The following is a 23,918-nucleotide window of genomic DNA, read 5'->3' as shown; positions in this document are numbered from 1 at the left end:
GATTTGGAGAAAAATAAATTGCCCTTCAGGATCTACAGTATATGGGATTATAAGACAGTACAAGCTATTGAAACCACCTGGTTTTCCCCTTAGGATTTGTACCATATAGGGTAATAGGAGTATTTAAATTGTATGGTTTGTTTTGCATTTCTACTTTATAGTTTTGTAGTCTTTTTAATATGCATAGATTGAAACCATTAGAAAAACATTATGATTATCGTTCAAAAGTCATGGTTCTAAAGTCATTGCTTGGTAGCACACTACCATGACATTAATATATGGGCCTTCAGTGGAGATTCCTGTCTTCTATATGGTGGCGCATAAACAAATATCACAAAACATTCTGCATTGGATAATTTACAAGAGTTTAGAGAACTGGGAAAATTGGGTAATATGCGCAGTAAACTAATAAATAACTAACATACTCAAAAAATATCTTGTTTAGTGCCAAATACGTGTAAATGTCTATTGAATGTTTGAACACAAGCACAAATAGTCTTATTGATAAAAAGAAAAATCTCCCTTTACTTACCACAGTTACATGAAAAAGGGAAGAAAGTTACGGAAAATCACAAGGAGAGGAAGTATGAAGAATACAATCCATTCTATCAAACACTATTGTATAACAGGATAAATATATCTATGCATATAAAAATCTAGTGTTATGAGCATACTGTGTGTTTAACCCATTATAAGGGACATTAAAATGGGCGAAAAAGAAACGTTTGGATAGTGTCTATTTTATTAGCAATGTACGTTAATTAAAATTTTTCAAGACAAATGACACACTAACCAATGGGAAAGCAAGCCCCAACAGCAGAAATAATGTGAAACAACAGAAAAACATGGAGAATAACCATGAGCACATCATGGCAATTACAGAAATATATAAGAACGAACTTTAGTAGATGAGACAAGTGGTTATTGACCAGGGCAACCTAAATAGATTCTACATTTGTCTCTGAGAAAAAAAAAAAACACGATCTGAGGTTCTATAGCATTTACATGCATAGTCTCACAACAAAATTGTAATAATACACTGCCCGTCCAAAAAAAAGGTCACCACCAAAAATATTTTGTTGGACCGCCTTTAGCTTTGATTACGGCACGCATTCGCTGTGGCATTGTTTCGATAAGCTTCTGCAATGTCACAAGATTTATTTCCATCCAGTGTTGCATTAATTTTTCATCAAGATCTTGCATTGATGATGGTAGAGTCTGACTGCTGCTCAAAGCCTTCTCCAGCACATCCCAAAGATTCTCAATGAGGTTAAGGTCTGGACTCTGTGGTGGCCAATCCATGTGTGAAAATGATGTCTCATGCTCCCTGAACCACTCTTTCACAATTTGAGCCCGATGAATCCTGACATTGTCATCTTGGAATATGCCCGTGCCATCAGGGAAGAAAAAATCCATTGATGAAATAATCTGGTCATTCAGTATGTTCAGGTAGTCAGCTGACCTCATTCTTGGAGCACATACTGTTGCTGAACCTAGACCTGACCAACTGCAGCAACCCCAGATGATAGCACTGCCCCCACAGACTTGTATAGTAGGCACTAGGCATGATGGGTGCATCACTTCATCTGCCTCTCTTCTTACCCTGATGCGCCCATCACTCTGGAACAGGGTAAATCTGGACTCATCAGACCACATGACTTTCTTCCATTGCTCCAGAGTCCAATCTTTATGCTCCCTAGCAAATTTAAGCCTTTTTTCTGGTTTGCCTCACTGATTAGTGGTTTTCTTACGGCTACACAGCTGTTCAGTCCCAATCCCTTGAGTTCCCTTCGCATTGTGTGTGTGGAAATGCTCTTACTTTCACTATTAAACATAGCCCTGAGTTCTACTGTTTTTCTTCAATTTGATTTCACCAAACGTTTAAGTGATTGCCGATCACGATCATTCAGGATTTTTTTCTCGCCACATTTCTTCCTTGAATTCGATGGGTCCACTATCCTTCCAGTTTTTAATAATGCGTTTTACAGTTCTTAACCCAATTTTAGTAGTTTCTGCAATCTCCATAGATGTTGTCTCTGCTTGATGCATGCCAAAGGTTTGACCCTTCTCAAACAGACCACGAGATGTGTCTTTCGACATGGTTGTTTAAGAAATGAGAAGGAACTCATTGCACCAGTTGGGGTTAAATAACTTGTTGCCAGCTGAAAGATAATCGCCCATGCATTAATTATCCAATAGGAGGCTCATAACTATTTGCTTAGTTACATTTTTTTGGGGACAGGCAGTGTATAACAGGCAAATGAGGAAGAAGCAGAGGGGAGTTAGGTGAAAAAGTTTGGTGTGGTGGTGGAGGGGATATGTATGAAGATACCAATTTGGGGCTCAAAGACTGGTTTGAAAAGCATTGGAAGATTTGAATAGTAGCTCATAACTATTTGCTTAGTTACATTTTTTTGGGGACAGGCAGTGTATAACAGGCAAATGAGGAGGAAGCAGAGGGGAGTTAGGGGAAAAAGTTGGTGTGGTGGTGGAGGGGATATGTATGAAGATACCAATTTGGGGCTCAAAGACTGGTTTGAAAAGCATTGGAAGATTTGAATAGTAGCCAGAGAGTTCATTGTTTAAAGAAGCTTTCCTGTGAACCTGGATCCTAGGCCAATAATTCTTCCATCCTTAGAATATTGTTGAGCTCATGGGTCAAGGGACCTCTCTGAATCTCCAGTCTTGAGGAATCACAGCACAATCCGCAATCTGGAAAAATCTCAATACTAATCTCTTTAGTTTTGGGCAGAAATATAATGAAAAGGACTACAGAACCATGAGGATGGTGTTGGATACCATAACACCACAAACATTGTGGTAGGACTCAAAGAAATGGCCCATGGAAAATTAGAACTAATGGGCACCCCTGCACCTTATAGAGGCAGTTACAGTGCCACTAGTTATCAGGTACAGAAATGGTATACATGTATATAGTTCCCAATCACCAATGCCAGTGGGAGAAGAACGTATATTTTTTTCTCCATGGTCTTCTCTCACTATGCACCCAGGTTTCTGCCTATCAATCTATGACAGATGAGGGGTACTCTGCATTAGTTAGGGAAAGAAGTAGACTATACAGGACAGGTACACAGTGAGAAAATAGTTAAGAATGTGTTCGCAATGATTCAGAGTCAGTGAGCTCATTAGGGTAAAGAGAAGTTGAGAAGAGAAAGCTTATGAGTGAACATACTTGTATGACAGCCAGGAAAGTTGCATGTCTACTGCTTGTGTCTGGAAAGATTGTAGCAAAGGTATAGAAGCTTCAGGTATAATGTGTCTATACCTGTACCGTGTGCACAACCCACATCCAGCGGGCCTTATGTTGCCCACAGAGCCAAGTATTGCGGCCCCAGTCCTTCTTAGCAGAAATACAGTTTATTGTGCTGTCAGCTGTGTTTCTGCCCAGAGTTCCGCACAACGCAGCATTACAATTCCTGTTCCTGCACTGTGACAGGAGGTAGACGGGTCTCCGGCTGTCACTGACAGCGGGGGAGCCGAGGAGAAGGAAGAAGCAGTTTATCAGGGCTTCTGCCTTCTCCTCAGATAGGCGGCCTAGCTCTCAATAAGTGGTATGCAGTTTGGACCTGGCAACCATATGATGGCTGGGCGTCTTGGGAGTAGAGGAGTGCAGAGCTGCAGTGTCAGTAGACCCTGATCAGCTCTATCTTGTACAAAGCCCCCACAGGAGACTGGTTTCCCATGTAATTGGGGCTCTTTTGGATGCCCCAGTTACAGTGGAAATAGTGAAAACAAAAACAAAAAGTCACATTGTCTTCCATAGGTCTTTCAGTGACCTCTTGGTGACAAATTATGTGGAAAATATATATAAAAAAAAGTTTGCTAAATTATTTAAAAAATATTTTAAAAAAATACAATTAAAATAATAAAATACAAAAAAAAAGAAAAGAATCTATGTTCCCTTGAGGTCTTCTAAAGACCTCTTGGGGGACATATGTGGCAAAAAACCCTCTGTACCAGTCTGTTAATAGTTTCTTGTATTTTATATTTGTTTAACCTCGACTGGATGTACAGCATCATGGAATTAATGGTGCGCTAAAATAAAAAATAATAATAAAATATATATAAAAGAATTTAAAAAATATGAAAAAAAATAATAATAATAAAAGACAAAATAAAAAGGAAAACGTGCAAAATAAAAAAAAAGTGTCATTGTCAGCCAAAGGTCTTTTTATGACCACTTGGGAGACATATGTAATTATGTAGCAGAAATAAATAAAAAATTAGGTTCAATGAAGATAAAAATAATAATAAAATACATAAAAGAAAAAACACCCACACCAACCAAAACCGTCACCATTACTTCACAATTCACGTGAAACTTTACATATTATATTACAAAACAATCAACACAAAATAGGGAACTAATTATAATAATTTATTTCGTTGTCAGTTTGCATATTTAAAGAATAAGGAGCTATAGTTTAAAAAAAAAAAAAAAGACTTTAAACTGTTTGTACAGTTTTCCCCCAATAAAACTAAAAAAATATATTATAAAGCACGATGTGTCACGTAAAAAAATGTTGCAAAAGTTATTTTGGTAGTCCAACAGATAAAAAAGTTACAACTATTTGAACCACATGTGCTAAATCACAAAAAAAGTGTCTGGTCATTAAGGCCTATTGTCACGAACTAGTGGGTGTGAACCCACTGTGCCACGTGTCCTACCTCTTCTAAGGGCGTTGTCTAAGTAATCCACTGGATCTTCACAGTACCCGTGATGGTGGAGATAGACTTTCTCGAGGGGAACACCAGGTCGCTACCTCTTGAGGAGGATAAGCACACGAGGCAGCTGGTCCAGGAGGACTAGGAGGTACCTGAGAAAGGTACCAGAGGTGCAAGAGTAGGAGTGGCACCAGGCAGAAGGTAAATCAGACAATCATAAGGACGATGAGGAGGCAGGGTCTCGGCCTCTTTCTTACTGAAAACCTCTTCAAAACTAGCATACTGCTGCGAAAGTCCAGGCAGGTACAGTAGGTGAGGAAGCAGGTCGAACCTCTGATAAGCAGGTGGACTGGCAGGATGATCGCCAACGCAGAATCTGACTGGACTGCCAGTCTAGAACTGGAGTTTCCTGATGCAGTCAGGGAAGACCGAGGATAACCGGATTCACAGACACTGGCAGCACATAGAAGGAGATCCTCTCTGAATGCAGAACCCCTATTTTCAACTTAAGGGGCATAGTAACAGAAAGCACAGGTTCAGGAAGTGGCAGTCCAGTTACGGAAGCCACTGACAGAGACCTTTCTAGTTGGATGGTAGGAAGCCGGTACTGATGGAACAGAGCTTGCTGAATTAAGTTACCGGCTGACCCAGAGTCCAAGAATGCAGGCACAAACAGTGTGACTCCCTTGTGAGAGAGAGTCACCGGAACTGAAAGTTTCAGAGAGGACTTTTCTTTGTCTAGGACCACCTCTCCAACTGACCCTAAACATTGGCGTTTCCCGGATTCTGAGGAGATTTACGCATAAAGTGGGCCTTGCCTCCACAATACAGACGCAGATTCTCTGCATTGCGGCATAAACGTTCCTGATTAGACAATCGAAGGCGCTCTATTTGCATGGGCTCTTCAGATGGGGTGGACACTAGAGGAAGAACCGGCCTCTGGAAGGATGGAGCCAAACGAGGTGGTCTTCTGGTGCATGCGACCTCTTTAGAACGTTCCTTAAAACGCATATCTATCCTTGTGGCCAAGGTGATCAGGTCATTCAGAGTAGACGGACGGTCGCGACCAGCTAATTCATCCTTAATCCGGTCAGAAGGCCCTCCCAAAAACTGGATTTTGTACTGACCTACAGACGAGGAACCCTGTCGTAGACGCAGCAGAGCTGATGCAACTGAGGAAGTGCGGCCGGGCTCTTCAAAGACCACCTGGAAGATTAGTGGTCTCTGGACCTCCATGTTCGCAAATAGGATTTGCCCTAGCAAGGGCCTCATCAGACAGCAGGGACACAATGAAGGCAACCTTGGACCGCTCAGTGGGAAACTTCTGCCCATGCAACTCAAAGTGGATCATACACCGGTTCAGGAATCCACAACAGGTTTTTGGATCTCCACCATAGTGTGATGGCATAGTGAGTTGCACACTAGCGACACACAAATCCGTATTCACCGGTGTGGGAATTGCAGGGGTAGCAGCGACAGGTGACCCTGCAGTAGCTGGAGAAGAGATGGCATCCAGACGAGCAGCAACATTTTGCATGAACTGCATCATGACATTCTGACACTCGCTCTGACGCCTAACTTCATGTAACAATTCCTGAACAACAGGCTTGGGGTGACCAGTGAGGTCCATGGCCTCAGTGTACTGTCACACACTGAACCCACTGTGCCACGTGTCCTACCTCCTCTAAGGGCATTGTCTAAGTTAACCCGTGGATCTTCACAGTACCCCTGATGGTGGAGATAGACTTTCCCTAGGGGAACACCAGGTCCCTACCTCTTGAGGAGGATAGGCACATGAGGCAGCTGGTCCAGGTTGACCAGGAGGTACCTGAGAAAGGTACCAGAGGTGCAGGACCAAAGGATGAGGCAAAGGCATAGTCAGACAGGCAAAAGGTCAGGGCAGGCAGCACAGATACAGGTCAGGCAACAGGAGAGTCAAGGCAAGCAGCTAGGGATATAACAGGTAGCAGAGTCCAGGAATACAGATACGAGTCAGGAACACAAGAACACAAGTTGAAAACAGGAACCTTAGCAGGGCACAAGGACCTTGACACTGAGGCATCTGGGAAGGAGGCTGAGCCACTTATATATGCGTAGGAGGGCTAGGAGCGAATCCCAGAACAACAGCACCCACACAGACAGAGCCCAGGACTGCAGCGGTGAATGAGAAGCACCGGACGTAGATCACTGCTGAACACGGCGCCTGGGACCGTGTGTCACGGGTTGTACAGAGAAGGAAAGACAACCAAAGGGAACAACAACAAAACCCTGACTCTCTCCCTAAGCTGCTACCCACATGTGCAAATCTTAAAGGTAGAAATGCACATGCACTGGAGCCTAAGACTGCTGACACACTGCACCAAACCCTCAGCTTAGGGAACAGGGAAAAAGGCAACCGGTTCCTTCAAACCTGAAGGAGCCAGTGTCTCCCTGAGGTCTAGTCAGGACAGACACAACAAGACAAGGAAAGGACTTAGCTTGAGAAGCAACTGGAACAGGAGAATTGCAGCGTACTCAAGTTAGGTTTAAAAGTGTTCCTGAGTGTTGTAGTGCAATCGTGACACTAACCTGAGACAGCTGACTCTCTGCAAGGGCAGGTGATGATAAGTAATGTTCGTGACGCCAGTGCCAATTAAACGGTGGCACGCCGTTTGCTGATAGCAGGAATAACTGAGGAACCACGTGATGTTAAAACAGAACTCAAACTTTAGTAGTCATCATACATGGACTCAGATGGAAGCGCAGTTCCTTTGAAGACAGCTGGTATCAATACATTTGATGCAGGCAGTATATATATAGCAAGGTGACTTCAGAGTGTTAAACACAGGACTTGCAGTACAGGCGGCTTGCACTCTATTCCTGACTGATCCTGGAACATAGAAACTCTTCTCCAAGGCCCAATGCCCTAGCTCTGGCGTATATCCTTGGCTTTACAATTATCAAGTACCTCCTCTGTTGTCTTTAGTACCTCTTGCTTTTCTGGACTTGCCTCTGTCTCTCCCAGTTTCCTCAGGCTGGTTAACTGTGGTGTTCCTGCTTCTGCATATATGAACTCAGGAGGGGAACCTTCTCCTTGGATCAGGGACCCGGTTACAGGGACTGCAATACCCTCTCCTGGTCTGCAGGCTTCAGGCCTGGACTTGACTCTGACATTGTCTAGTCTCCAACTTGGTTCTCACTCTGGTTAGACTAGACTACCGACTCCCTTTCCCTTCCCTGACTGGGCCTTATATAACCTAGGGCTCCCTAGCTCCCTCTAGTGACTAAGAGCTGGAATGACACCCCTAGCAGGCCTGTACATGCACATTTTACAGTAACAGGGAAGTACATAGCATTACATTACGTTACATTTTATAAAGATGACTCATACCAACCTCCCCATAAATAAGGGGGGAATGACAGCACACCAAGTGACCTTTCTGTAGTGACGGGCATTACAGCCCCCGTACACTACAGAATCACCACACAAGCAGAGCACTCACAGAAGAACTATTAGCCGCGGGGAAACCACTGAAAGGCGGAACATATAAAGGGGCCACCTGACTGATAATGAGCAACACCTGCAAAGGGGTAGAAACCTGTCAGCAACAATGAAAACAATAGAGATCTGTCAGATCGACTCCTGAGTCTTCCGTCTATCTGAACTTCTAAGATCTCTCCCAGAGCCGGCGGTAAGCAGGGGAACAGTAGCGCACAGCAGCCGCTGTTACACCTATTCAGGCCTGGTTATTAAAGGGTTAACCAGTAAGTGCTCTCCCCTCTAGTAAGGAAAAGTGCTTACTGGTAATTGCAGGGCACCTATAACTGGGGGGCAGGAGGTGGTAATAACCAGAGAGCACCGCCCTCTGCAGTGAAGAAAAACACAGGATGAAAGGAATTTTTGCCAATTTTCCTGTAAAAATAATTTCTTAACAAGTTCCCACAGCATAGCCGCTGAAATAGAAGATTCATAATTACCTGCTCCCTGTCGCTCCAGTCCTCCGTGCTGTCTCCATCTTCCAATGCCTGAGCTGTTTACACCTGGTGGGCTATGGACATGGTCACATGCACCATTCCAGCCAATGACTGGCTTCAGCGTCGACATGCTGCTTGTGGCCACATCACTGTTGAGGCCAGTCATTGGTTGGAGCAGTACATGTGACTATATCAAGGGGAGAAAAACAGAACTGGATCGCACATATACAATGCTCTGCTTAGATCTAATTAAACTCGCGCAATATTAAAGTGTACAGACCCCATACTGCATGCTGTACAAGAGGGATTAGTCTACATTTTGATCAAAAGGCATAAGGTTGCCTCTTTGAGTGGGACCTACTCTGACAAAAAGGCGCAGCACAATGCGGTGACAAAGCGGCACTGCCCTAGTAGGCGGCAGGACCCAGGAGTCAAACAGCAACCCTGCTGTCTGACAATGCCACCAATGGTCCCACTCAAAGAGGCAACCTTGGCGTGGTGAGTGGGCTTATGCTTTTTGATCAAAATGTACACTTTTTGTACACTTTTGATCAAACTGTACAATCTTTCTTCTCTTGTGCAGCATGTAGTATAAGGGGCTGGACACTTTAATATGGCACTGAGAAGCGAGTTTAATTAGATCTAAGCATAGCATTGTGGATGTGCGATCCAGTTCTGTTTTTCTCCCCTTGATATATGCATGTTGATTTTTTCTTCTTTATTACAGGTATCAGCACTTCTCCCATTCTGCACAGGTGGTTTTAATTTCACAGAAGTCTTCATATAAGTGGTAATTGACCTGTAGCTTCTGATAGCAATGGACATGTTGTGTTAGACAACTGTTCACATGGTGCAGTACTGCATGGTGGCCTTTGTTTTTGTGGCGCTGTGCTGGTGGGACCCAGTGCCATGGGTGGCATTGTCAGACAGCAGGGTTGCTGTTTGACTCCTGGGTCCTGCCGCCTACTAGGGCAGTGCCGTCTCGTTACCGCATGGTCGCTGTGCCTGTTTCAGAGTAGGTCCCACTCAAAGAGGCGACCTTGGCGTGGTGAGTGGGCTTATGCCTTTTGATCAAAATGTACACTAATGCCTCTTGTACAGCATGCAGTATGGGGGGCTGTACACTTTAATATGGCACTGAGAAGCAAGTTTAATTAGATCTAAGCATAGCATTGTGGATGTGCGATCCAGTTCAGTTTTTCTCCCCTTGATAAGTACATGTGACTATGCCAAGAGCCAGCCGGATGTTGACAGTGCTGGGATAGGAAGATGGAGGCAGCAGGTGCAGCGCGGAGGACCGGAGTGACAGGGAGCTAATAAGTATAAGTCTTCTGTTTCAGGGGCCATACTGTGGGCACTTGTTAAAAAGTAATTTTTACCAGGAAATCCTTTTAAGCTTCTATTACAGTGCATAATATTTGGGCCAATTACTGGTAGCAAGTGTTCATAGGGATGCTCATTCATGATAACTGGCTCGTATAATCAGTTGATAACTCTAGTTCTAATCTTATGGCTATAAGGTGCATAGACGCAGTGTCCGGCTGCCCAAGTTTTAACAGCAACCAGCAGCCGGACACTGCTTTTATGCACCTAAGGCCTCATGCACACGACCGTGTCGTTTTTTGCGGTCCGCAAACCGCGGATCCGCAAAAAACGGAAGCCGCCCGTGTTGCCTTCCGCAATTTGCGGAACGGAACGGGCACCGGCAATATAAATGCCTATTATTGTCCGCAAAGCGCGGACAAGAATAGGACATGTTATATTTTTTTAGCGGGGCAGCGGAACGGAGCCACGGATGCAGACAGCACACGGAGTGCTGTCCGCATCTTTTGCGGCCCCATTGAAGTGAATGGGTCCGCATCCGAGCCGCCGGTGCCGACCCAAACAACGGTCGTGTGCATGAGGCCTTACAGCCATAAGATTAAAACTTGAGTGGCTGAGTACCGCGATCTACAACTGAATATAAATCATCAAACGGTGAGCGATATATATTTGGATCGCAAATTTCCTGTTGGCCAAGTAAGTGCTGCAATGAATATAATAATGATATATTGAATATAACAACAAATATGTAAAGGACCTGCCTTCTGAATACAACACCGGAGTGATTGCAAACGGTAGAACGCCATAAACATGTGGTAGACCAAGCCCTCTAGTATTGCCAGCGCACAAGCGCATAACTCATATCTATGTGGCTGATTTGGAGGCAACAGAGCATTATAAGAACTGGTGAATACAGCATTTATTGTACAACAAATTATTATTACCATTATAGAAATATCTATTGGACATAATACATTTTTGCAGGAAAGGATATTTACTCGGTCTATGAATTTACTTACAGCTGATGAACTGAACATCTTTTGGATCTAGCACTATATATGAATTGAAATAATATGTTATCAAATTGATTATTTTTATTTCACAATTTTTAAAATATTTTTTATTTATTGTTATTGCTGTTACTATAGTTATCAAATAATATATATCGATTGGTTGATTATTTTGGTAATATTTTGATGATGAATAAGAATATGTATAAAATTGGGGACCTATTATGAAATAACAAGCAATTAAGTACATATAGTAGATGGTAATTCCAATTATAAATTATTATTTTATTGTATATCGAGGGCTGAATTACAGCCTGGTGGAGCAGTTCGACCCGGTCGCGTTCGAGATTGATCTTTTTAAAGCGGTGAGGAAACTTAATCTGAGGAAAATATTAAAAAATACCCCCCCAACAAGTCAGTCTTCTCATGAGGGCGAACAACCTGTTGTCATTGGCCCTTTGGGCTTTAGCATTGATACCAGGTTTAGCGTCGATGAGACAGCTGTACTGGGATTGTTAACGGAGTCGGATCTAGGAGGCAGATCTTGTGTTGTAAAACCGGCAGACAAGGGGGGACGTGGTTTTGCTCTCAAAAGAGTATTACGTTACAGAGGCGAGGAAGCAACTCGAAGACACGAGCGTCTACGTAAAATATAAGTCAGATCCGACCATTAAGATTCAGAACACACTATGCGTTTTTCTGCACAGACAGGTTGTGGGAGGTATAATATCTAGGAAAAAAGCTGGTATTTCCTCCCAAAGATCCATAAGTCACCGACCCGGCCCCCAGGCAGACCCATTGTCTCGGGGGTCGGGTCGGTGACCGAACCACTCCCAAAATACCTTGATTGGTTGTTAAGGCCTATGGTCAGTAAGGCCCCTTCATACCTCAGGGACATCGCTGATCTCCTCCAGACACGGAAATCCTTTGTGTGGCAGGGGGAGTATCGGTTGGTGTCCCTAGACGTGGGAAGCCTATATACTCGGATCCCCCAAGACGAAGGCATAGAAGCTGTATTTACGATTTTAAAAAATACGGATAAAAGTGAAGCCTACCTGAATTTTATCAGAGAAGGCTTAGGTCTGTTTTGAAAAATAATGCCTTCGTCTTCGGGGATTCCTGGTATTCTCAAAAGTCTGGTACGGCGATGGGGACTCCCGTCATATGTACCTTTGACAACCAACCCTTTCCTCCCTTATATAAAATTATACCTGAGGTATGTGGATGACGTGTTCATGGCATGGTCAGGGACAGAGGTCCTATTTATGGATTTCGTGAAACATCTTAACACCGTAAATGCCATGAACATGAAATTCACACACAAATATGGAGGTGACAGGTTAGAGTTTTTGGATGTCCACATATCCACACAGGGGGGAGAGTTGGTTGCCAAGGGCTATCGCAAGCCCACGGCAACTAAATCTCTGCTACAGTTTTCTGGCTACCACCCGATTCACGTAAAAATGACTGTCCCCTATGGTCAGTTTGTCAGACTGTGGCGCATCAATGGGACCGAGGAGGGTTTCAGGAGACAGGCTTTGGACCTAAGGGGCCGCCTGTCTGCTAGGGGCTATCCCTCGGCCCTATTGAATGAGGCCCTTTCTAGGGTTACTGATGTGAGTTCAGAAAAATCTGCAGGAAGACAACAAGTTAAAAAAGAAGTGCGTATTACTTCAAAACCTTTTGTTTTCTCTGTAGTGAAGACCCACCAGGAGTCGCTGAAGCAGGACGACAGCTTGGAGAGTACACTGCGTGCAGAATTATTAGGCAAATGAGTATTTTGACCACATCATCCTCTTTATGCATGTTGTCTTACTCCAAGCTGTATAGGCTCGAAAGCCTACTACCAATTAAGCATATTAGGTGATGTGCATCTCTGTAATGAGAAGGGGTGTGGTCTAATGACATCAACACCCTATATTAGGTGTGCATAATTATTAGGCAACTTCCTTTCCTTTGGCAAAATGGGTCAAAAGAAGGACTTGACAGGCTCAGAAAAGTCAAAAATAGTGAGATATCTTGCAGAGGGATGCAGCATTTTTAAAATTGCAAAGCTTCTGAAGCGTGATCATCGAACAATCAAGCGTTTCATTCAAAATAGTCAACAGGGTCGCAAGAAGCGTGTGGAAAAACCAAGGCGCAAAATAACTGCCCATGAACTGAGAAAAGTCAAGCGTGCAGCTGCCAAGATGCCACTTGCCACCAGTTTGGCCATATTTCAGAGCTGCAACATCACTGGAGTGCCCAAAAGCACAAGGTGTGCAATACTCAGAGACATGGCCAAGGTAAGAAAGGCTGAAAGACGACCACCACTGAACAAGACACACAAGCTGAAACGTCAAGACTGGGCCAAGAAATATCTCAAGACTGATTTTTCTAAGGTTTTATGGACTGATGAAATGAGAGTGAGTCTTGATGGGCCAGATGGATGGGCCCGTGGCTGGATTGGTAAAGGGTAGAGAGCTCCAGTCCGACTCAGACGCCAGGAAGGTGGAGGTGGAGTACTGGTTTGGGCTGGTATCATCAAAGATGAGCTTGTGGGGCCTTTTCGGGTTGAGGATGGAGTCAAGCTCAACTCCCAGTCCTACTGCCAGTTTCTGGAAGACACCTTCTTCAAGCAGTGGTACAGGAAGAAGTCTGCATCCTTCAAGAAAAACATGATTTTCATGCAGGACAATGCTCCATCACACGCGTCCAAGTACTCCACAGCGTGGCTGGCAAGAAAGGGTATAAAAGAAGAAAATCTAATGACATGGCCTCCTTGTTCACCTGATCTGAACCCCATTGAGAACCTGTGGTCCATCATCAAATGTGAGATTTACAAGGAGGGAAAACAGTACACCTCTCTGAACAGTGTCTGGGAGGCTGTGGTTGCTGCTGCACGCAATGTTGATGGTGAACAGATCAAAACACTGACAGAATCCATGGTTGGCAGGCTTTTGAGTGTCCTTGCAAAGAAAGGTGGCTATATTGGTCACTAATTTGTTTTTGTTTTTGAATGTCAGAAATGTATATTTGTGAATGTTGAGATGTTCTATTGGTTTCACTGGTAAAAATAAATAATTGAAATGGGTATATATTTGTTTTTTGTTAAGTTGCCTAATAATTATGCACAGTAATAGTCACCTGCACACACAGATATCCCCCTAAAATAGCTAAAACTAAAAACAAACTAAAAACTACTTCCAAAAATATTCAGCTTTGATATTAATGAGTTTTTTGGGGTCATTGAGAACATGGTTGTTGTTCAATAATAAAATTAATCCTCAAAAATACAACTTGCCTAATAATTCTGCACTCCCTGTATAAGGGATATTCGCCCGTTAATTGCGTTCAGAAAATGTCATACTCTGAAGGACAGGTTGGTTCTTAGTCGCTTCACTGTACGTGAGGCCACGTAGTTGCCAGACAGCCTTCAGCCTAAGGGCAATAGACGCTGTGGAAACTGTTCGTTCTGTGCCTTTAACCCCCAGTGGGATGTGTTGTTCTTTGGGGGTTTGAGGCACAGGGTGAACACATTGATTACTTGCCGAACAAAGTTTGTGGTGTATGTAATATCTTGTATATGCGGGAGATTCTATATTGGGAAAACCATCCGCAGTATGTTTGAGAGGTTCCTTGAACATCTAAATACCTTAAATACTGGCAGAGGGCTTCCCCGTCTTATACAACATGTGAATGAAGCCCACGGTGGAGATCGTAGAGTTCTGAGGCTTGCAGGAGTGGAGGTAGTGCCACCTCCACCGCAAGGGGGCAACAGAGAGCGGGAACTACTGAGGAGAGAAGGAAGGTGGATACTACGTTCTGGAGCCACGTGACCCCTGGGACTTAATGAAAAATTGGACATGGGAGTGTTTTTGTAGATTGTTTTTTTTTGTGTTGGTTTTGGATATCAGGTTGGCGGTCTTTTGTGTAAAGGGTCTATGGATATATGTGGTGCACTCCGGTCTTTACTGTTAGTAACCTCCCAGTATAGGGAGTGACGACCTCACCTGTGGGCGGGTTGAGCACCAGGTGTGGTATTAAGACCTGCATTGCACTCACATACAGAGTCCAGAGGAAGCGCACACAAGCGCATTCTATGTTGTCTGTCCCGCTGACCTAACTTTTAACAATGGAAGAATAAAGAAAGTTTTTTACATCCGAAGGTGAGTGCCGCAATTTCCTTTTTCTTGTGCACTTGATTCTTGAAGATATTGCCTGTCAATGCAGAGTACTACTGGATGTTTTATTATACATGATTTGGTTTGCATTTGTGACGCTATCAGTAGAAGACTGTCATGACATTCACGTAATGCCACTCCAGCTTTTTCGACGGTCTGATTATTATTTTATTGTATATTTTAGTAATAACATTTTGAAAGATTATTTTGCCATATATATCTCTATTTTTTCAGTGATGAGATGTGCCTACTATTTAGCAAATTTATATGTGTCTGAAAATGTTGATTAGAATGCTTAGGGACTAGGCCGTCATGTGCTCATGGCAGTAAGACTGCACAGGAGAAGATGAAGGAGTGGGAAAAGCTAGCAGGCTTGGCACTATCTAAGGGAAAGGAGAGCGGCAATCATGAGCACACTGTTCCTTTTTGATTAAACTGCTGTCCAAAAACTGTCTACTCAGGTCACCTCTTAATTTCTATGGGCAGAATATATGCAGCCACATTTTAACAAAGGGTTACTTTTCAAGAATGTCACAGAGGTTAATATGTCCGTAGTGCTTACTTCTCAACCACCATCTATGAAACCCTGTAAATTTTGCCCATTAACCCGTAACACCGTACATGTACAGCGTCCTCATTTGTATGGGGCAGGCCTCTGCAGCAATGACGGGGAGCGGCAATGACATCGCCCCCATCATTTAACCCCGCAACACTGATCGCGGCACCTGTGAGAAGGCAGAGGGATGCGGCTCCCTCTGCCTTCCAATCAGAGCCCCCGCAGTGAAATTGCGGGGCTCTGATTGGTTGCCATGGAAGCCTGGATGCTGCTGAAGTGCTCCAGGCCTGTCATGGCAATCTCCATGCTGAGCTTTGCATGAGGCATAGCACTTCCACAAAGGAAACGATACGCAGGTAATATTTAAAGTGGAAGCAGAGCTCGCATAAGAGACGCTATCCCTTCAAACAGCTGATCTGCAGGGGTCCTGGGAGTCAGACTCCTGCCAATCTAATATTGACTACCTATCCTGAGAATAGATCATCAATATCTCAATATCACAACTCCTTTAATATTCTGTCACTCAAAGTCATTGATTTAAAGAGAGAGTTAGCTCTCACTAAAACGCTGCCCAGTGGTTGTTCCAACTCAACCTTTCTTGACTGAGATGGGAATAACCCACAGTAAGGGCTGACTCATGATGACCGGAGTTTCCATAACTTTCATAACAGTGAATTGGAGCTACGCAACCAACACAGCAAGTTACGCTGTTTTCGTATCTATGTTGCTGTGTTACTGTATTTTGTAACTTGCACTCCATAAATTAGGGAAAATTATATTCAAATTTGATCCTGACTTCATGATAACCATATAATTACCTCATTTTCAATTAGCCCCCAGAGAGCCAGCTATAGATGCCCTACTTGTTCTTTTCCTCAAGTTCTACATACTACATATCTAGAGCAGTGGTGGCGAACCATGACACAGGTGCCAGAGGCGGCACTCAGAGCCCTCTCTGTGGGCACCCGCACCCTGGAAAAAGTCTATGGTGTACAAATATGCCTTAGACCTTTCCTGCCATTCATCAGCTCATGACGCACTATGAACAGCACAGGCCGCGCACTGAATGTAGGCAGGCTAACATAACTAAATGATAAAGTACATGGAAGATATACTATATTGGTTTCAGGTTAAATTGCCGTGTTGGCACTTTGAGATAAATAAGTGGGTTGCCGTTTGGGCACTTGGTCTCTAAAAGGTCACCACCACTGCTCTAGACTGTGCAAGGAGACTGCCTTCTGACCTGAAACCTCTTAGCTAGAAGGCCCCATGTGAAACCCAAGAGAAAGGCTTCTAGGCTTCCCCAATCATCCCTTAGAGATTAGCATCAAGTTTTGGTTCCCCCAAAAAGGTAAGCCAGGTTGCAGGCTCCACATCTTGAGAAAACCTTGTGACAAATGACATGGAAAGTGAACCCATTGTAAAGTGAAAATTAAATAAAGATATGCAACATATGATGATATACTGCACATATAAAGGGGTTATCTCACAAAAAATATTATACAGTTTTCAAACCAGCACCTGGATCTGAATACTTTTGTAACTACATGTAATTTTAAAAATGTATTATAGCCACTGAGTTATTCACTAGGGCACTAGTCAGATGACATGCGCACATCGATGACGGCGCATAGATTAGTCGTCATCTAGAACGGAGAAGCGCATATAGGTAGAACTGATATGAACCAGCAGCTAAGTGCCTAGACATGCGCAAGTGACCACAGAGATCGGCAATACAGTCTAAGTAACAGCGCAACTCACACGGCGCAGATGAACCATCATTGGCTGTTGAAATATGAGGAGGAGCCATCCAAGAACTATAGACGGTAGACACACCAAGAGTGGCTGAGCGTGTTTGACTCAGAGTAAGAGAGACACGCATTGGATAATAGAACAGATACGTCGATAGGGAGGTCTTATAAACCGGGATCCGCCCCCAACACACACTTCACTGCCCATACCCCTGAAGACGCCAAGTGTCTTGGCGAAACATGTCGGGGGCAGATAGTGTGTCTTTTAGCCAGTTTGTGCATGTCCATGTAGTGATCTGTAGAGGACAGAGAATGAGAGAGTGTACCGCATGAGGACTCATGCTGTTGAAAGTAGCGCACTGTGCTAATAACAGAGCGCAATTACTCAGTACTGGAGCATTATCCTAACAGGCAGGAGAGCCTCAAACAGCTATTAGTTATAAGCGCCCTCTAGTGGTATCACTCAGCAAACAGTATCACTGGCACCAATCACACATGTATATAGCATGCATTGCTGATTATTTTAATAGAAGCGTTCGTAACATTTTAAGGACAAGAAATAAATGCTAAATTTTAGAATTAATAACACGTGTCAATCAGGGACATCTATGGTCCTAGTGACCAACTGTAAATAAATTATTGCACAGTCCCAACACGTGTTAGGGAGAGATATGTAAAGGAGGCTGCTGGTGGCAATGTCTCAAGGCAGACAATCCAACGGACACTGCACACTGCTGGGTTCCACTTCTCAAGATAAGGCACACAAAACCTTGCTTGGCCTTTGCAAAAGCTCATCTGGACAAAGAAGAAGACTTCTGGTCTTCTGTGTTATGGTCAGATGAAACTAAAATTTAATTGTTTGGTCACAATGATGTTTCCTTCATTTGGCGTAAAAAAGCAGAAGCTTTCAACCCAAAGAACACCATCCCCACTGTCAAACATGGTGGTGGGAACCTAATGCTTTGGGGGTGTTTTTCAGCCAATGGACCAGGGAACCTAATCACAGTAAACGGCACCATGAAAAAAGAGCATTGCATGAGGATTCTCAACGACAACATCAGGCAGTCTGCAGAGAAACTTGGCGTTGAGCACCAGTGGACATTTCAGCATGACAATGACCCAAAATACACAGCAAAAGTGGTGAAGAAATGGTTAGCAGACAACAACATTAACATTTTGGAGTGGCCCAGCCAGAGTCCAGACTTGAATCCAATTGAGAATCTGTGGAGGGAGCTAAAGATCAGAGTGATGGCAAGAAGACCCTCCAACCTGAAAGATTTGGAGCTCATTGCTAAAGATGAATGGGCAAAAATAACTGTGGAGACATGCAAAAAGATGGTCTGCAATTATAGTAAGCATTTGATTGCTGTAATAGCCAATAAAGGCTTTTTTATTGATTATTGAGACGAGTATGAATAATTTTGGACTGGACACTTTTTGCTCAAATGTAAATAAAAGCTGAGAGATGTTTTTCCCCCCACAATAATGCCTCTTGTACATCGTCTTATTATCTTTTGGGAGATACCTATGTCATTTCCTGTCAAAAAATTACTTGCTGGTTGAATAAAAGTAACTTTAAGTCAAAATTTGCCAGGGGTATGAATAATTATGAATAATTACTCAGCTTCAGGCAAAGCCATACTCTTCTACACTACAAGCCTCACAATTATTTTAACCCTATAAGAATTTGATTACAAGCTTCTTTTTAAGCTCAGAGTTCAACAATTATTTTCACTTTTAACTCAGCAGCTTTACTTTCTCAATTTGTTCCTGTAATTGCTGGTCACCTACGCTACCTGAAACAATCTACAGCCATTATGTAGATCCATTCTGCACACTGGCCTTCCAGCCGCTGATAAGCTCAGATTATTCTTGTGATTTTAGACAAAAGGCAAAGAAGAAAGGTCTCAAGATTAGAAAGAAAGTACAGTAACATACATCTACCTTAAAGGAAATGTGTCATCAGAAAATTACCTGTTGTTTAAATCACATTTTTATGTTTAACATATTTTGAAAGCATTTTTATTATGTTTTTTTAATTTTCCATGTCAATATCTATATTTTTTTTAAAAACAACATAAAATTCTACAGTTTTTGCACTGGTCACTTAGCCTAATAATAGGCACCACTTCTTGGTCTGTACGGATCACTTTATTGCAGTTATCTTCTTATTTATACACAGAGGTGATATCAATACAGGCAGGATTAGAATGACAGATTAGACATGATCCTCCATTCACAATAGGTTGTTGTCAGAACTTATCTATTCTTTCCTTGTACAATGACCTCTGCTCAGAGCACAGAGCTGCCTGGAAAACTCCCATAGAAGTCAATGAGGTCTCCTCCTGTCCATTGTGTCTATGGCCCATTGGGCTGCCGTAAAGCAATGCTCTGTAAATGCTGTTAAGAACAGCTGAGGCAAGATGGCGACCCCATAATAATATTCAGGAAATACACTCACCTAAAGAATTATTAGGAACACCATACTAATACGGTGTTGGACCCCCTTTTGCCTTCAGAACTGCCTTAATTCTACGTGGCATTGATTCAACAAGGTGCTGATAGCATTCTTTAGAAATGTTGGCCCATATTGATAGGATAGCATCTTGCAGTTGATGGAGATTTGAGGGATGCACATCCAGGGCACGAAGCTCCCGTTCCACCACATCCCAAAGATGCTCTATTGGGTTGAGATCTGGTGACTGTGGGGGCCATTTTAGTACAGTGAACTCATTGTCATGTTCAAGAAACCAATTTGAAATGATTCGAGCTTTGTGACATGGTGCATTATCCTGCTGGAAGTAGCCATCAGAGGATGGATACATGTTCTCATTCTGTTTACGCCAAATTTGGACTCTACAATTTGCCTCAGTCTTGGTATTTCCGACGTGTTTAGTGTGGTTATAGCACCATCTAGCGGTGTTAATTTGTATTACACTTTGTTTTTCCTGTTACACAGACTACTGCATTGTCGGAGTGCAAGGCATCCTGGGAAAGGGAAGTCTCCAGGACACATCAGTAGAGCTGTCCTATGCATGTCTCCTTCTCAAACTCCACCATCCTTGTAAAAGCATATCCAGTGAGAGATCTACCTTCATTTCAGGGATATTGTGTGTTGCAGAGCTGTTTAGCTAGTTGTAATTGTTACTCAGGGAGTTGCTATTACTGTTAGCTAGCCATGCAATCTTATGTATAGGCAGCCATTTTACCATGTGCTTCAGTGTTAATGTAATGTTCTAGTACATTCTATGCTTAATACTTTTACATGTTATTTTTATTCTTGTAGTTTTACCAAACAATCCTGTTTTACCAATCGATCAATCAATCACATATGTACGACTTGTTGTCCAATAAACGAGTTAGACTACAAAGAACAGTCCTCTTATTTGGAAGACAGGAATGGTTTATACTGAATGTCAGACTGCACACTGTGTGAAAGTGTATGAAGACAGAACAGACATTATCATCTCTTGCTGTCTTCAGTGGAGCTCACAATCGAAATTCCCTATTGGTATGTCTTTGGAGTGTGAGAAACTGGAGTACACAGAGGAAACCCACACAAACACATAGGCAAGATTGAGAAGGGAGCACACTATGTGATTAAATTTATTTTTTTAAATCTCTTACTTTAAATGTCTTTGTACAGCCAATCTGGCACCTGTCAGATGATTTATGCTGCCCTATCTGAGTGCAGTGTATAACAGGCAGAAACTGAACTCTGCGGTATATAGATTAGTAGCATTTAAAACAGGATTTCTGAGTTAGAAGCTGAGTAGATTCAGACAGTACTCCTAGGAGAGACAGAGAGAGTCCGGATTACATTGCCCTCCCCCTCATTCACACTGTGGTTGATAACTTTCCAAATCATATGAACCTATATATCACATAGCTCAACCTCTCCCTCTATAATACATTGTTCTTAGGTAGGGTAGCATAAATCAGGTGACAGGTTTGTTGAAAAAAAAAAAAAAAAAAGGTTGATTCCATGTAGGGAGGAATTGGCAGACAAAGGTGTGGGGTAGAAGTTCATTTGAAATCTCCATTTTCAAAATTTTCTGAATCGTTATTTTCTGACAGCTATAACTTTTTATATTTCTGTTTACAGAGCTATACGAGAGCTTGTTTTTTGCAGGACAAACTATAGTTTTTATTGGTGCCATTTTTGTGATACATCACACTTTTTGATCACTGTTAGGCCTCATGCACACGACCATGGTGTGTTTTGCGGTCTGAAAATTGCGGATCCGCAATTTGGGCGCGGAGGTTAATCAAGTACATAATAAGACACAATAAAGTACATATTACAGAATACATAGCCAACATGGTCAATAAGAACACTTTATAAAGGCCAAGTAATACCGCTACACTATGACCCACTCATTAATAATCCCATTTAAGCCCCCACTTAGTGACTTACAAGTGATGTCTCCTGTGGCTGGAGTCATTCTCTTTCCTTTTTCTTAGTCCTGCACAGATCACCATAATGACGTCTCCTCACCACAACTTATTTCCAAATAATTGAACACACCTATTTAGTATTACTGCCTCCTTTTATGCCCCTACTTGATAATCATCCCCGTTTAGGTCCTAGTTGATATGATGCCCCCCAGTAGTGCCCTATGTACATATAACACCCCCCAGATGCCTCTCAGTAGTGGTCTCTTTTAATATAGTGCCAACCCCCAGTAGAGGTCTCTTTTAATATAGTGCCGCCTTACTCTTAATATAGATGTAATGCCCTCATTAGTGCCTTTTAAGATATAGTGCCTCCAGTAGTGTCCCTAAACCAAATAAAAAAATATGAACAAAATACTCACCTCGCTCCAGGTTGCGATGATGTCATTGCAACCTCCTGCATGTTTACACTGCCTCATAGCAGCCTGATGCCTATGAGGCTAAACGGGGCGGCACAGGAACAAATAGTTCCAGTACCCACCGCTCAACAACGGCACTCCCCGCAGACCAGTGCCAGATGGTCCACGGCCCTGTACTGGTACGTGGCCTGGTGGTTGGGGGCCACTGCCTTTCATTGCCTTTACTATAACATGCTTGAGAACCTTCAGAAGGCCAGAGGCTGTCAGGCTTGTACGCAAGGGAACATTTGCTGCACACTGTTGTGACGTCATGACACTGGGACTCTGGGAGCATCAGGTCCTGCTTCCTCCAGTGCGGATGTGGTAAGTTTCCACTGGACTCGGAGGTCGAGTGGAGAGGTGGACCATAGGCGCAAAGACGCAACCAGAGATTTACAAACCAATAGTTTTTTTTATTATTGTGACAATGTGTTTCGGGGTTCTGCGGACCCCTTTTTCAAGTCTAAAAAACATACAAGCAGTCATATAAGATAAGACCACAATGATGGGTGTAAAATTATCAAAACACATAATAAAAGGAAATAATAATAGTAATAATATGACCGTCACGTGGAGGGTCATTCAAGCTTAAACTTGGATATAAATATAAATGGATGGATAAATAAGAGCATGGTGATAAATAGCTATTCTAAAATGCGTATAAATATAAAATGAATATGCAATAAAAATTCATATGCAATGTGAATGTTTACGTGGTGTGTTCAATAAAAACATGGTAACATTAAATTCTTTGTGTGTTATTAGTTTAAGCAGACTGTGATTGTCTATTGTTGTGACTTAGATGAAGATCAGATCACATTTTCTGACCAATTTGTGCAGAAATCCATATCATTCCAAAGGGTTCACATACTTTTTCTTGCAACTGTATATAGGAAGCGGTTCAGGTGATGGCTGGAACAGAAAGGCATGATGTAGCGTTGGATGTGAGAGATTGGATATGGGTGGACTGAGAGGATGAGCGGCGCTGGGAGACATACCTGTGGAGAAGCTGCTGATGGAGGATGCGCTGCTCCCGGCGTCTGGCACGTGCGGTGTCCAGATGCTGTGTGCTGGGAGCGCGCGCTTGGGTGGCAAAGAGGAAGGAAAGTGGGCAGGGACAAGCGGCTAGGATGGGCGGGGATGAAGCGACCGCCCCTACTGGGCGGAGGCAGCTGCTGGCACGTCGATGTTGGAGTGGGTGTGTGAGTGGGAGGAGTCTGGTGACGTGATGGGGCATCCATCACAGCTGGGAGGAGGCGGTTGTGTGATGCCGGGGCATCGATGTAGAAGTGGGAGTAGGGTGGGCGGACCTTGGTGATGCGATTGGGCGGTAACCCTGGGTGACCACATGTGCCAGACGCCGGAAGCAGCGCATCCTCCATCAGCAGCTTCTCCACAGGTATGTCTCCCAGCGCCGCTCATCCTCTCCCTCCACCGATATCCAATCTCTCACATCCAACGCTACATCATGCCTTTCTGTTCCAGCCATCACCTGAACCGCTTCCTATATAGGTCTAGTTACCTTATCAACAGCTAACCACTCACACAATACAAGTGACGCTATAGTGGTATTTTACAACCATCATTGTGGTCTTATCTTATATGACTGTATGTATGTTTTT

The sequence above is a fragment of the Bufo bufo genome, chromosome 2 (genome assembly GCF_905171765.1).
Source record: "Bufo bufo chromosome 2, aBufBuf1.1, whole genome shotgun sequence".
Lineage (NCBI taxonomy): Eukaryota > Metazoa > Chordata > Amphibia > Anura > Bufonidae > Bufo > Bufo bufo.
The sequence above is the reverse complement of the archived record's forward strand: the minus strand, read 5'-3'. Positions refer to the sequence as shown.